The following is a 17,125-nucleotide window of genomic DNA, read 5'->3' as shown; positions in this document are numbered from 1 at the left end:
TAGAGAATATGATACAATATCACATTGTGCTTTAATTTGCTCTTCTCTAATGGTTAACAGTTTTGAGTCTATCTTCATGGCTTCTTTGCTATCCATATTTTGAAATGCCTATTCAAATCTTGTGCCTTTTTATTTTATTTATTTAATTTTTAACTTGGGCTTTTTGGATTATTGAGTTATAAGAGATTTTTTCATGCATTCTGGGTACAAGTCCTTTATCAAGTAAATGATTAAAATATATTTTCTCCAATTCTCTGGGTTGTCTTTTCTATATTCTTACTAGTATCCTTTGAGAAATGAAACTTTAATTTAGATGAAGTCTAATTTATCTTTTTTTCCCTTATGGAGCATGTTTTAGATGGCAAATCTAAGACATCATTCCATAAATTAAGAATACAAATATTTTCTCCTGTATTTTCTTCTTGACATTTTATACTTTTGTGCTTCCATTTAAGTGTATGATCAATTATGTATGAATTTTTGTTCGTGTTTAAGTAAGAGTAGACATCCTTATTTTTCCTTTTTTTTTTTTTGGTAACTTTCTATTTTCTTGTATTTAGTGTCCTAATTTTTCAGTACTATTTGCTGAAAAGATCATCATTTCCCAAAAGAATTGCACTGGTACTTTTGCCCAAATCAATTTACCTTAACGATGATGAGTTAGTGAAAATCAAGAAAACATATATATTTATTTCCTTTTTATTTGTACATTACAGTTATACATATTATTGGGGTTCTTTTTGAGATAATTACACAAGTATGAAATATAATTTGCTCCAATTTAGTCCTCGGTACTTCCCCTTTCCCTCCCCTTCTCTCTCCTTGTTCTTTACTCTACTGGTCTTCTTTCTATTTATTTATAGTCTTTTTAAAATAATGTTCTATCAATATACATAAAGATGAAATTAAATATGGTATATTATTTATTTGGGGTGGTGGGGTACTGGGGATTGAACTCAGGGGCACTCGACCACTGAGCCACATCCCCAGTCCTATTTTGTATTTTATTTAGAGACAGGATCTCACTGAGTTGCTTCGCACCTTGCTGTTGCTGAGGCTGGACTCACAGTCCTCCTGCCTTAGCCTCCCGAGACTCTGGGATTGCAGGTATGCACCACACACCTGGCAGCTGTGGTTTATTCTGACATGTACATAGTGCTGTTTGGTTAATTTCATTCCATCATTCCTGACTTTTCTGTCCCTCCTCTATTCCTCTCAATCATCATCCTCTACTCCATTGATCTCTCTTCTATTTTAATGAGACCCTCTTATTTTCCCTTTATTTTCATCTAGTTTTTGCATATGAAAGAACATTCAACCCTTGACTTTCTGGGTCTGAATTATTTCACTTAGCATGAAAACCTATATATTCCTTATTGTACATAACAATTTTTAATAAATGCATGTCTTTCACAAGTGAAAGCATAAAATGCATATGCATTCAATGTATTCAATAAATAAATAATTGTGTATTTACAACATAGGTATCTTGAAAATATAAAGGCAAATCTGAAATAGAAGCTGCTAACAAAAAGTTTATAAATTAGACTGGGAAGTGATGATGATCTCAAATGTAGAGTGGCATGGATATATAAAGTCAGGAAAAAATCCTCTGAGGTTATCTGTATAGGTTCCATGAAGACAGTGGCAACAGGCAAAGAAAGTGAAGGATGGCGAGGGGCGGGGGGGGGATGAATTCTATATACATAAATTGAAGGATGTTTCAAAATGAGCCCAGATACAGGTGAGGAAATGAGAGTAAAGAAAGGAGGCAATTGGGCATATAGAAAACATCCAAAAGAGACAAGAATGATAATTTTAAAAGCTTAGTGCCAAATTAAAATTTTAAATTTATCTTCTCAGCGATGGTAGCAATGACAGTTATGGTCATGAGCAGGAGACTATCATGATTGATACTCATGATTGTGCCAATACCAGTAAAATGAAACTGTTAAAATTAAAAAAAAAAAAAACTACCATAATTTCTAAAATTATTTAATTTTATTTAGGAGATGCTGTAATTCTGTTTCTGCTCTCGCAGTTTCTGTACTTACTCTTAACCTGATGCCAACTAAATTAGAATAGACTAATTCTTTAGAGGCTGGGTACATTTTGTTACCACCGCTGTTACCGGTGATGAGTCCTTGCTTCCCTGAATGCTGAAGTATAACACCAGAGAAGCAAGTGTAGAGTGGAAAGTAGAAGCTTTATTAAAGGACAGCAGAAAAGACTTTTCCCCAGAGGAAGAAGGGGACCCGAAGTTGGAATCCGGAATCCGTGGAAGGGAGAGGTCTTCCTTCTTTTATAGCTAAGGTCTTCTTTCAGCTTTCCCACACTCCTGTCCTTTGTTTCCCTTTATCTTTCAATGATAGGATGCAGGTAGTAAGGCCCCAAAGGTGGGAGATATAGGTAGGTGGGCTGAAGGAGTCATCTGGGCAGGAAGGGCCTGGGGCAGCTTTTGATTAGCACCTCCCTGTTTGCTGCGGAGCTGCTTCATTAACAGTTCCTTAGGATGGGCTCTGGGCCTTGAAGACATTAACATTTCACTTTCCCCAAGTGCTGCTCTGGTTTCCTGGACTCCATTCTCGATAATGGTCTCCATTTTATTTATCTTATCGGTATTAGACCCGACTACTTAGACTACACTAACTACCTATCTGTAAATCTGGCTTCAATTTTCCTGTAAGATCATTCTTCCATTAATTCCATACATTTTTAGTTAGTGCCTCCTATCTACTGGGCACTAGATATATATTGATTTAAAAAAAAATAAAAGTTTATCCTTAACCTTTATGAAGAAAACTTACACAGAGACACATGTAGTGTACTTACAAATGCTGTTACATGTTCGCACATGTAAATTTTACATAAAGTTATAATGATTGCTAAAGAGTCATAGCATTGTATACTCAGATTAACTTTTATATTTTGAAATTTTATTGAGTTTGTATGTTAACCACTTAACTGCTATAAAAAACCTTATTAAGGTGGTATTACAAGCCAGGTATGGTGGTGTGCACCTGTAGTCCCAGCTTCTTGAGAGACTGAAGCAGCAGAATCACTTGAATTTGAGACCAGTCTGGGCAACACAGCAAGAACTCCATCTCAAAAATAAATAAATTAATTAATTAAAATGACAATATTACAGCATCACTTTTCACATGGGAATGTTAAAGAATGGGAGATTAATTCATCCAAGATCATAAATCTGGAACATTTAAAAGTCACTGCAGCCAGGCATGGTGGCATACACCTCTAATACCAGCAGGAGGCTGAAGCAGGAGGATTGCAAGTTCAAAGCCAGTGTCAACAATTCAGCAAGTCCCTAAGCAACTCAGTGAGACCCTGTCAGTAAATAAAACATAAAAAGGACTGGGGATGTGGCTCGGTGGTCACCAGTCACCAGGCCCCTGAGTCACCCCATCCCCAAAAAAAGACAGTGGGTAGTAAATGCCACCCAGGTCTAATTCTGACTGCATAGCCCTTTGAATCACATATATACTGTCTCACAAATTTTGGAAAACATATCCCAAAACTTCTCAGGCTACAGAGAAAAGAAAGGACAAATAAATTGAGAGCTAAGAAACCCAAGAGAGGTCTGTAAACACGGAAAGAGTTTTAATTGCTTCAAAACTGATGAAATTGGCATTAAAATATATCTGTAATTTAGAAAGATCAACCTTAAAAGAGATTCATCCTAGAATCACGTAAGAACCAAGATGTTGGGTTTAATCCTTCCTCAAAATAAATCGTTTTTCAAAGCCACAATCTCAATGTTGCCATGGCATTGTGACTCAAGTTAGTCTTAGAGATGAGATTTTTTAGGTAACCCATTTATATTTTGTTAGAAACTTGTTTAGGAAATTTATAGTAATACAGTGGATTTTAATGGGAATTTATTTTAATATAAAGTGAATATTTTCATAAAGGATACGTTGAAAATTCTACTGGGATCGTAAAGCCTACATGCAAGTTGCTGAAAACATATCTTTATTTTCTATTTACAATGGTTTGGGCTTTCTTATGGAGTAGGAGCTAAATGACTTAATTAGATCAAATACAGAGGGAAAAATTACAGGTTACTGTTCACATATGGCAAAGAAGCATAATTCTAAGAAAATATTAAGTATAAATATTTCAAGAACATCCATGACACACTGAAAGTCTTATGTGGGGTGCAGGTTCCTGAAGAAAATTATTTAAACAAAACATTTTTTTATTTAACACTTTTGTATCTAATAATTGCCTCTCTCTTTTAAAATCAAACATGTTTGCTATAACAGTAATCATAACTTGAAAATAAGAATTATTCAATTTTGGGGAGATCAGCATAGTGTAACCTCTACAAGAAATAAACACATCAGTTTTACTTATTTTTAAATAATTATATACTCATAGGAAGTTGAAAAAAAAAAAAGGGTAGGTCAGAGAAATCCCATGTACCCTTTATTTTCCAGTTTTACCATCTTGCATAACTGTAGTGCAATACCATAGCAGGAAATTGACCTTGATGCAATGAAGATTTTTTTTTCAGATTTTACCAGTGTTGACTGCATTTGTTTGTACATGTGTGTGCATTTCCTTGCAATATCATCACATGTGTACATTCCTATAAAAACCACCACAGTCGTGGTACAGAACAGTTCCATCACCATATTCCTAAACCTTATGGCAACAATCTGTTTTCCATTTCTGTAATGGTATTTTTTCAAGAATGTTATGTAAATGAAAACCTGCAGCATATAATCTTTTACAGTTTTACTCAGCATAACTCTCTGATGATTCATCCAGGATGTTCCATGTATCAATACTTCGTTCCTTCAATTGATGAGTAGTATTTCACAGTGCAGATGTAGAACCGTTTAACTATTAACCATTGACAGACACTTGTCTATTACAAGTAAAATTACTGTATGCATCCACATATAAGCTTCCATTTGAGCATAGGTTTTCATTTCTGCAGGATAAATGTCCAAGATTAAAATTGATAGTTCACAGGACAATTCCATGTTTCAAATTAAATTAAATTTGATCTAAAGTTGTCTTCATACAGTGCACACTGTAACCTAAGGATGTAAACAGACTGCAACATAAGGCAAATGCCCAGCTGTTACCAATCAAGCTATGTTCATCCCTTCCTTTTTCTATCTGTAAATACTGTCAGCCCACATTGTTGTGTGAATCTTTTTGAGCCTGTACTGGTTCAGAGTGCTACCCAATTTTTGAGTCCTTCTTTGTTCAAATAAATTCAAATTTAACTTGTCTAATCTTCCTTTTAACACATATATTTTTCAAAGAAATATACAAACTGTTTTTCATGGTGGCTATACCATTTTACATTTCTATCAGCAAAATATGAATGCCCCAATTTCTCAGAATCCTCATTAGCGTTTGCAGCTGTCACTTTTTATCTTAGCCATTCTGGTAGGAGCATAGTTACATCCATTGTAGGGTTTTCTATTTCTTGGCTAATGATGTTGAATATTGAACCCAGGGGTGCCCTACTCACTGAGCAACATTCCCAGCCCTATTCATATTTTATTTTGAGACAGGGTCTCACTAAGTTACATAGGGTCTCACTAAGTTGCTGAGGCTGGTCTCAAATTTGCAATCCTCTCGTCTCAGCCTCCCAAGCCTTTGAGATTATAGGCATGCGCCACCATGCCCAGCTCGTTATACTTTTAATTCTCATTTCCTTAATGGTTACTAATGTCAAACATTTCTCATGTGATTATTTTCAATCTGTTCATCCTCTTCAGTGAAATGTCTGTTGCACATTTTCTTTTTTTTTTTTAAAGAGAGAGTGAGAGACAGTGAGAGAGAGGGAGAGAGAGAGAGAGAATTTTCAATATTTATTTTTTTTAGTATTTGGCGGACACAACATCTTTGTATGTGGTGCTGAGGATCGAACCCGGGCTGCACGCATGCCAGACGAGCACGCTACCACTTGAGCCACATCCCCAGCCCTGTTGCACATTTTGTGATTGAATTGTCTATATTTTTATTGTTGAGTTTTTAGTCCTCTACTCCAGCAACAAGAGACTTACAGATATTTATATTCTTTGTGAGGTATGTAGTTAGCAAAGATTTTCACCAGCCCACAATTTAGGGGGAAAAAAAATAGTTAGACATGATATGCAATTAAATTATTTCCTCCAGAGAACATCAGATCTAATCAGTACTGATAACTTTTGTTAAAAATACAGAGAATAATTAGGAATCTTATGATTAGAAACAATAATACAGAGCACCTGAAGGGCAGCACACTTTATCATCTTTTTCAAGATTAATCTCTTTGTGGCCCAGTGACTAAAAGTGTCAAGCAGCAATGGAAACTTCCTTCTTTATTCAGTTTCTGTGCCTGGCATCATACATAAGCTTAGGAGGTGGTTCTCTGTCATTGAAATGTGTTTATTCAATATAATGAATAATTATATTATTTCCAGGTTTATGAAATAGTCTAAGTCTAAAAAAGGCCATCTTTTCAAAATTTTTCTTATGACACAATTGAAAATATTGCTCATTCTGATGTAATCTGATTTTATTTGTTAGAGTCACTTAAAATAAGCCAAACTGAAATATTTTTATCAGTTAAGATTCTGTTTTAACATAGCATAGTGACTAATTCATGAATTTAATTTTCATCTTGAAATCCTGTAATAGAGTAAAAATATAATTCAGAATTAATCTGTTTGTCTGAAGTTATTATTAAATAAAGCATACAAAAATATGCTTTTAGGGCTGTGGCTGTGGCTCAGTGGTAGAGTGCTTCCCTAGCACATGTGAGGCACTGGGTTCAATCCTCAGCACCACATAAAAATAAGTAAAATAAAGGTATTGTGTCCATCTACAACTAAGAAAAATATTTTTTTAAAAAAGTATGCTTTTTTTAAAAAAAAAAAGGACTGAAAAACAAATATTGCAACCTTTATAGGCAATTAAAAGGAGAATTTTCACTTTAGTTTTTGATTAATGCCTTTTTATCATTGTTCTTGGCACTCAAATTAATATCCCCTTAACCTAAAGGGTAAGCTAATGCAAAATTATTCATCTTATAAAATACAGTTTATGTAGAAACAAATATTTTCCTTATATCACACCATTTAGTTGAGGAATGGCATGAAATAAACTTGTTTTGCATTTATATCCTTACATTTTATTTATATGAATGATGTTAGTAGGCACATTCTGCCTATAAATGCCAGTGAATGATTTTAGAGTGTGTGTCTATATTAAGTTTATTAGGGTGGAAACAGTGGAATGTTTACAAATAATTGACAGAATTTCTGATCATTGAGGCATGTTAACATAAATATGAGTCCAAACAAAACAGCAGAAGTCCAAGGAAACTTCAGAAGAAAGAGAAATCAATTTTTAAAATATTTGAAAATTGAGTGATTCTAGAAACTGGGAACAGGCTCCTGTGCTAGCTGGTGACTTAAGAAGCCAGGACTTCCTAAAGGTAAAAAAGAAAAAAAATAATGGTAGTGTGCCACCTACAGGGACAGGGCAGTGAGGTTATTTTGACCAGTGGGATAGGTAATTATTTACTGACTCCAAATCCACAGGCATGGGAAACTGGGAAATTTTGCATTCAAAAAGAAGGAGTTTGTTTTGTTTTTTTGTTTTTTTTCCTTCTGACGGAGGTTAAAAAAGTCAATCTCTGTTAGCTGCTAAGAAGTGAACTGTATTCTAGTACATGGAAAGCAGGAAAAGAAAGCCATTGCAGGCTAAAAGTCAAATTTGATGGTATGGTTTTCTATGTCAAGCAAAATGTAGTAAAAATAAAAGCTTCTAGAATCAGACATGCATGTGGAATTGGGTTTGAAAATGCACTTGGTCTTGTGAACATGACTGGTGTTGAAATGTAGCCCAAGAAGCAGCCACTGTGACGGCCAATCATTATATATTTTTTATTTAAAATCTGAAAAGATAATGTTTTCTCAGAGACAACTCTGAAAAACCCTTTCAAAATTCCTTTAAAAGATAATTATACAAGATGAAATGGTCTTCCAGCTATTAAAATATTATTTTTTTAATTTCAAATTTCTAGAAAAGCAGTAAGGAAGCACCACATTGTGCTATAATTTTTCCTGTGTTTTGTTTCTCATTGTTTAATTATTCACATCAAATAAACAAAATAGATTGAGGTAGAAAGATGTGATTAAAATTTAATTCAAGAAATGATCATTTCACAAGTAGTTATAGCTTATTTCTCTCCTAGTCTACTCTTCCTCACTTGCCACCGGCAGCACGCTCCACCCTAGAACAGAATGCATCAGATGTCTTCACACAAATTTGACAATTATACAGTGGCAAAACATGTCTGGTGTTGTCACTTTCACAATGTTAATTCTAAGTTGGTGTTTTTTTGCTGAAAATTGTTGCTCTAGGCAGGAGGTTTAAATATATAACACATAAAGCTTAGAAAAAAAACTAGGAAAAAAATCTTCAAGACATAAAGCTAAGAGAAGAATTTTTAGATTTGACACAAAAGCAGGATCTATAAAATCAAACAATAATACATAAATATGAAAATTTTACCATGTGAAACACCCTGTACAGGATGAAAAGATAATTTAATGAGGAAAAAATATTTTCAAATATCTGACAAAGAACTAGTATCTGGACTATGTAAAGCACTCTCCAAATGTAACGATTTTTTTTTTAAATCCAATTAGAAAATGAGCAATGGACATTTCAAACAGCAAACGAGCTTGCGAAATGATGTAAAACATTATTAGACTGTAGGGAAATGAAAATTAAAGCTGAAATGAGACAATACTGCACATATATCAGAATGGCTAAACAGTGACAGCAATAAATGCTTGTGAGAATGTGGAAAAGCTATGCCTTTTGTATTTTTCTGGTAAAGTGATAGTTTGTCAGTTCCCTTTAAACATGCAATTACCATGTAACCCAGCAATTGCATTCATTGGCACTTATCAGAGAAAAATGAAAATGTATTTTCATGAAGAAACTTGTAAATGTTTATAGCAGCTCTGTTTATAACAGCCAAATGTCTGTCCATGGGTGAATAGTTAGGGAAACCACGTTTCATGGAATACTGCTCATCAACAAAAGGGAATGAACTACCATGTGGAACGTGAATAATTCAGCTCAAGGGAATCATGCTGAGTGAAAAAACCCAATCCCAAAGGTTACTTATTATGATTCCATTTATAAAATATTCTTCAAATGACACATTTATAAAGATAAGGGAAAGATTTGTGGTTACTAGGGATTTGGAGTCAAACAGAGAAATGGGAGTGTAAGAAGAGGGAGGACCGTATGCCACAAAAGAGCAGCACCAGGAAGCCCCATGGTAATGACCTGTTCCCTACCTTGATTGGGCTGATCGTGATGAGAATCTACATGTGAGAAAATTGCATGGAACCAAAATATATTCATCCTCTCCCCACCTCCTCCTCCCCACGCACACTCTCTCTCTTTCGTGAATACATGAAGAACTGATAAAATCTGAGTAAGTCTGGATTGTATCAGTGTCAATTTCTCGTTGTAATTATATGATAGTTATTCAAGATGGTACCATTGGGAGAAACTGAGTGAGGGCATACGGAATATATCTGCATTATTTCTTACAACTACATTAGCATCTACAATTATATCCAAATGAAAGGTTTAATAAAAAAGAAATTGTTAGTAATGCAACTGATAATTTAAGTCATTGAATAAAATATGAAGCAAATTTAATTTTTTATAAAATATGCAAATTTTTAGTAGGAAACAATGTGGGAAAACTGTAACTTATAGTAGATAATAAATACATGTATATACATGTATTTTCAACATCATTTTTCATCAAATCTTTATGTGTGTGTATATGTGGGTGTGGTGTGTATTTTTTAGTTGTCAATCTCTAATTTATTGATATGTGGTGCTGAGGATTGAACCCAGGCCCTCACACATGCCAGGCAAGTGCTCTACCACTGAGCCACAACCCCAGCCCTAATTTTTTTTTTTTTTTTTTTTGTACTAGGGATTGAGCCCAGCAATGCTTGACCACTGAGACACATTCCTCAATCCTTTTTATTTTTTTATTTTGAGATACGATTGCTAAGTTTGGCTTTGAACTCAGGATTCGCTGCCTCAGCCTCCTGAATCACTGGCATTACAGGTGTATGCCACTGTGCCTGGCTCCTTCAAACCTTTAAAAAGTTTATTCATGAAGATACAAATGAATTATTTCTGCCTTTCCCCATTTGTTATCTGAAGGATTACTTAAATGGGGCAAAATATTAATAAATACACAGTAGGGAGGTCAAACCTGGTGTGCAATGAAAATTTATATAGCAAGCCTGAACTAAGGGAGCCATCTGCTTTGGTTTGTATCTGCCCCTCAAAAAGCACAAGTTGGAAATTAATCCCATGTTAAGAGATGGGAGATTTGAGAGGAGATCAAGTCATGAGAATGATTTTAAAAGGGCTCCGGGCTGTGAGTTTGCTCCCTTGCTCTTTCCTGCTTTCATTGACAGGAGAGCCATCTTACCCTTCTGCCTTTTGCCATGCCAGGATGCAGTAAGGACCTCACCAGATGCTGAGCTGACACCAGTACCGTGCTCTTGGACTACAGATTCATGAATGGGTTTTTTGTTTATAAATTAACCATTCTGTTATAGCAACAAAAATGAACTAAGACACTCTCTCTCCTTAGAAAATCTGTTAACAAAGTTGGTTGGTTCTTGGCTGACATCCGGAAACTTGAATTTTAACAATGTTCCCACCATTCTTTAAGAGATAAATAGTGGTAGACTGTGCTTAACCTGTTTGTACAAATAATGTGGCCTTTTTAACACCTGATTTTCTTCTGGGAGTCTAGATTTGGTTATATGATAAACAGAAGAGTGTCTATATGACCAGCCCCCAGTAAAAGCACTGGCATTGAGTTTCTAATTAGCTTCCCAAGTAGACAATATTTCACATGTTCTCACAACACATTGCTAAAGGAGTCTAAGCTCATCTTGCATACTTGTCTTGGAGAAGACCCTTGGAACAGTCATCCTGGTTGCCTCAGGAATTTGTCTCATGTACTTTTACCCTTTGCTATTGTGTGGGGGGGGAGGGGGGCAGGTAATAAATCTTACCATTATTACACCTGTATGCTGAATCCTGTGAGTCTCTCTAAATCTGGGGTGGTCTGGAGAACTCCTGACCATTGGATAGTGAAAAAATATCCTGAATAATAAGATTAGTCATGACTCAGAGCTAAATTAGACATAGTAATAAACTAGAATCTCCTGTGCTCATGTAAAAATATTTTTCATGTGAAAAATAACCTTTGGGAAAATATACCAACATTCATGAGTTCCTTTTTTTAAAAAATGGCCATAGATGAGTGCTTGGTGGGACAAATCCATATAAAGGGAAAGACACACTCATTCATGATTTCTAGTTCTCTGTCCAACAGGCCACCCCTTCCCTTATCCAATTTACAAATCTGAGGTTATATTACTGGGAAGATTCAAAACAACATTAAAAATGTGTTTGTGTAAAGTTTACCAAGCGGGGCTGGGGATTAAATGAAATCTTTCTGTGTGAATTTCAAAATAGCTGTGCCAACTCTTAACTTCACAAGCATAGATGCTATTTTATTACTCAAGCACACAGATAAACAAAATCTCTCATTTATTTTAAAGGCTTCTTTCAAGTACCTTTCTTTGACCATCATTTCTCTTATCTCCAATGATCATGAACTTCACAGCTAAAAAGGGAGAGAATAAAATGTATTTCAGTATATATAGGACTTCTGAAACAAATGATTTTTTAAGATTAAATACAGCATGAAGAGGGAAAATACACAAATCCTGGTGATTTGATATACAGAGTAGCATAAAGATGGTTCATACATTTACTTCATATCTATTCCAAAGCTTCAGAGTAATAATAAATATATTGAAGAATAAACCCCAAACTGTGTTGGAAAAGTAAGGGAGGGTGTTATCCGAAGATTAGAATTAGGTGGGTTAGTTCACATTGATGGGAGAAAATAAACAGTGGTGAAACCTCTATCCCAACACAGGGTTGTAAGGGTTTATGGAGATGCTTTCTGACAATCTTGGAAAATACCTGGGAGATCAATGAAGGCTACAATCCCCATTTACTCTATCCTCTACTCCTGATGCCCCATGATAAGGTAGCTCATAAAGCTGACTTCTTCAATCCAGCTTTTACATCAGCAAAACAAGCATTTTGTGCTCTACTCAACTTTTCTATATTTCTCCATTACTTCAAAATCTATGGAAAGAATTGGTGTGTTCAGCAATTGCAGACTCTCCCTATGTTTCACCCAGTGCCTTTAGCACAGTGCTGTATTCACAAGAGAAACTGACAGACAACAATATCTTTAATCTTTGGCCTATACTTAAAAAATGATCATAACTTACAATTTTATAAGTCTGACATCTCTATATAAATAAGTAGGCACTCCTTGGCTTGCCAAAAGATTTTTCTAAATCATTTTAAACATATGGTGAATTTACATGCCAAAAAAACACTCGAAAAAAAATTTGTGCTTATTTGTCTAATTCTTACATAATGAGATATGAGAACAACTAGAATAGTAGAAAGTGTCCATAAAAACAATAAGCTTTTCTTATTCCCTCTGGGGGCAAAATTCTCTTATACAAAAAGAATAGTAAATATTAATGTTCCCATTTCAAATTTATTTTACAAATGGTTCCAGTGGAAATAGTTTTATGGATGATAAAATCTCTGACTCACAAACTCTAAAGAAAGAAAAAGATCATTCCTTCCTCCTCATCTCTCTCTTTTACCTCTCTCCTCTCTCTCCCTCCCTGCCCCTTCCCCATTTTTCCCCCACCCTCTCTTTCAGTAAGCCAGTCAACCAATGTATTAGTGTTATCTATTGGCAGATACTGTCAAGGAACTACAAAATGTCATGGAAAGATACATAATATCTGCTCCACTGGAGTATATGTTCTTAAGGAAAGCATTTAAATTAGAATTAAGTATAGCTGTGTATTAGCAAAAAAAATTTAAATTAAGATGAAAATTTATAAAATGTGTTTGTAGTATAAGACAAGTTATGGTGGATGCAGAACATTGCAGCAGACTCACCAAGAATTGTTTTATAGATTCTGCAATGGACAATTCTAATGTGTCACTGATATCAAAGGCATTGTAAAATGTTATTAATAGCTTTACACAAATGGAAGCATCTATAGCTATATGAACTTCTTAAATGAGGAACACCTTATTTCCTACTTGACCCTTATCTTCCACTTTGTGGTACTTAGTTCAACTCCGTGATTTAGCCCTCAGGGGAGAATAGCCTTTGGAATAGATTATGAAGTAAATGTATGGACCATCTTTATGCTACTCTGTATATCAAGTCACCAGGATAATGTTCCTCCCTTTAAGAACATTATCTATAATTCTAGTTGAGTTCAGGACTTAGGCAAATAAGCATATGTAACTGAAAATGTGCTGTTAGTTCTGGATTGTCATATGTCTAACTAAAAAATTGGGATTTTCCTTATTTCTATCAAAAGTCTGAACCAAAAGTGTTGAATAGCTACAACACTATTCCTAAAAATAAACCCTGGACAAAAAAGACATATTTATATATTTATACAGATTTATACAGAGTAGATAATCATTTTTAAAATTGAATTTAATACTACATATTTGATTAGATTCTTTTTGTTGTTGTTACCTATGGGATCTTGCAAGGGACCACACAAAAAATAAGCACTCAATAAATATTTGATGAGACATTGACCAAACCCACTTCCTGATATGCTATGCTTGAAGAATAGCATTAAGTCACTTCTCAAACTTATCTTCTAAAGCTTATCTCCATTTCTTTATCTTTTCCTATTGATCTGGTTTCAGAAGCCCTCATTACCTTTTAAGCACTAATGTTAATTTAAAGCAAGATTTTTCCACCTTGACCAAATAAACAAACCCGATGAGCCCAAAATGCAATTACTCCATAACATAAATGACTAGATTCCATCAACTGTCTTCAACATACTATTTTGTAGGCATTTTTACAGAATTAAGAACCTGGGAATAGAGGTTGTTTTAACATATTTTTAGAAAGTATATATATTCATTGAAGGTTTTTGTTAAATTTTTCCTTAAAATATATTTGCTTTTCAATAAACAGATTTAATTCAATCCCATCTAATGACATCCTTCACAGAACTAGAAAAAAATTGTCCTAAAATTCATTTGGAAAAATAAAAGGCCCAGAATACCCACAGCAATTTTAGGTCAAAATAGAAATGCTGGAAGCATCACAATACCTGACTTCAAATTTTACTACAGAGCTAATAATAACAAAACTGCATGGCACTGCCATAAAAACAGACACATGGACCAATAGTATAAAATAGAAGACCCAGAGACAAACACACACATATACAGTCATCTGATTCTTAACAAAGGTGCCAAAAACATCCATTGGAGAAAAGATGACCTTTTTAACAAATAATGCTAGGACAATGGTTAACCATATACAGAAGAATGAAAGTAGATCCTTCTCTCTCAACCTGCACAAAAATCAACTCAAAATGGATCAAAGCCCTCAGAATTAGACCAGAAATTGTGCAACTCCTAGAAAAAAAAATGTAGGGTCAACATTCCAGCTTTTAGGCCCAGGCAATGACTTTCTCAATAGGACCCCTAAAGCTCAGAAAATAATGCCAAGAGTTAATAAATGGGACACCATCAAATTAAAAAGCTTCTGGACAGCAAAGGAAACAATTTAGAATGTAAAGAGAGAACTCACAGATGTGAGAAATCCCTTGCTGTCTACTCTTCTGACAGACATTAATATCATATAAAGGGCTCAGAAAACTATACACCAAAACTATACACCAAAAAATTAAGTAATTCAGTTAATAAATGGGCAAATGAATGAAGCAGACACTTCTCAATAAATACAAATAGCCAGCAAATGCATGAAAAAATTCAACATCATTAGCAATTAGGGAAATGCAAATCAAAACTATACTGAGGGCTAGGGATATAACTCAGTTGGTAGAGTACTTGCCTCAAATGCACAAGGCCCTGGGTTCAATCCCCAGCATCTCAAAAAAGAAAAAAAAAAAAAAACACTACACTGAGATTTCATCTCGTACCAGTCAGAATGGAAATCATCAAGAATACAAATAGTAATAAATGCTGAAGAGGATGTAGAGAAAAAGGAAAACATTTACACTCTTGGTGGAACTGTAAATTAGTACCACCACTGTGGAAATCAGTATGGAGACTCCTCAAAAGTCTAGGCATGGAACCACCAAATGACCCAGTTATACCATTTCTTAGTATTTATCCTAAAGAATTGAAGTCATCTTACTACAGTAATACATGAATACCCATGTTTATAGCAGCACAATTCACAATAGCCAAACTATAAAACCAGCCTAAGTGTCCATTAAGGGATGAATGGATTTTTTAAAATGTGGTATATATACACAATAAAGTTTTATTCAGCGATAAAGAAAAATGAAATCATGGCATTTGCAGGAAAATGGATGAGACCAAAGACCATCAGGTTAAGTGAAATAAGTCAAACTCGTAAGGTTGTATGTTTTCTCTCAAATGCAGAAACTAGAGAGGAAAAATGAAAACAAAGGTGGGGGTGGGACTTCAAAAAATCAAAGGGACATCAGTAGAGGAAAGGGACCAAGGTGTAGCAGGTAGAGAAGGTGGGAGCAAGTGCTAGAAAGTGATATTGGCCAAATTATATTGTTATATTGTGTGCATATATAAATAAGTAACAGCAAATCCTATCAATAGGTACAACTATAATGCACTAATAAAATTCAAATGTAAAGATTAATGATAAGCTAGTTCCAATAAAATAAGTTCAGCTGTAAAATGAAAAAAAAAGGAATATATTTGCCATGTGTGTGTGTGTGTGTATGTGTGTGTGTGTGTGTGTGTGTGGTGTGTGATTTGTGTTACTAGGAATTGAACCCAGGGCCTTGCACACACCAAGCAAGCACTCTACATCCCCAGCCCTTGCTTTCATTTTTATAAATTTCCTATAAAAATGTTCTAATCAGAGCTTTTATTGATTTGTCTGAGTTTCTCATAAAGAGCCAGAAGGCAAGTTTCAAGTCCCCCCCACACACACACCTTCCCAAAACCTACAACTTGCACACTTTTATTTCTTTGTATACTTTTACTTAATTTAACTGAACAATTCCATCTCCCCTCACCCCCTTTGATACTGGGGATTGAACTCAGGGGCACTTTATTACTGAGCTACATCCTAGTTTGTTTATTTGTTTATTTGTTTTGAGACAGGGTCTAAGTTGCTGAGACAGGCCTTGAACTTGCTGTCTTCCTGCCTCAGCCTCCTGAGGTACTGGGATTACAGGCTTGTGCCACCACACCTGGCTCAAGTTCCATCTTTCTTATAACTCCTCCTCTGTGTATGCGTTCTTGTCACTGGTGTGGTCAATTGGTCACTCAGCTACCTCAGTCATGGCAGGTAGAGACACAGAGTCAACACAGACACTGGCAGTCGACGTCCAGCAGCTCATTTAATGCAGAAGTGATTACAATTGATATAGAATGCATCTTCCAATCATACATAAGCAAGCAGGTTATACAACATCTAGAAACCAATCATCTCATGAGTAATGTAGCCACACTATGAGGAAGCTCTAAATATTCCTACGTGATGGAAAGCAGTCTGGAAGGGTCTTTGTCCCTAGGGGAGGGGGCCTTATGAGTTGGGGGTTTCATTCCCTGAAGCACCTGATTCTCGGTTTCCTGGCCTGGTAGCTTGGCAACGCTGACCTCAAGCACTGAGGATGTGGTTTCACTGGCGGCTCACTAGGGCAGAGCGCCCGTAGGTGCTGCAGGTGTTCCTGTCAGGCTGTATGAGCGTAGGTTTTCCTAGCACTCTGAGCTGCTCATTGTTGCTAGCTGTAAACCAAAAGTTATTCCAACACACCTGGCACTTGTTTAATATCTAATTTATTAAAACTTAATTATATGAAGAGAATCAAGAGGTTGGTAAAGCTACTTAGCCCCTTGTGTTTGCTACAGCACTAAGCCATCGGGCCTCCTTTTTCTTAGAAAAATAAGAAGAACTATTATTCCTGCTGATAGGATAAAGCCT

This window comes from Marmota marmota, unplaced genomic scaffold (genome assembly GCF_001458135.2).
Source record: "Marmota marmota marmota unplaced genomic scaffold, marMar, whole genome shotgun sequence".
Taxonomy (NCBI): Eukaryota; Metazoa; Chordata; class Mammalia; order Rodentia; family Sciuridae; genus Marmota; species Marmota marmota.
This window is presented reverse-complemented; position numbering follows the sequence as displayed.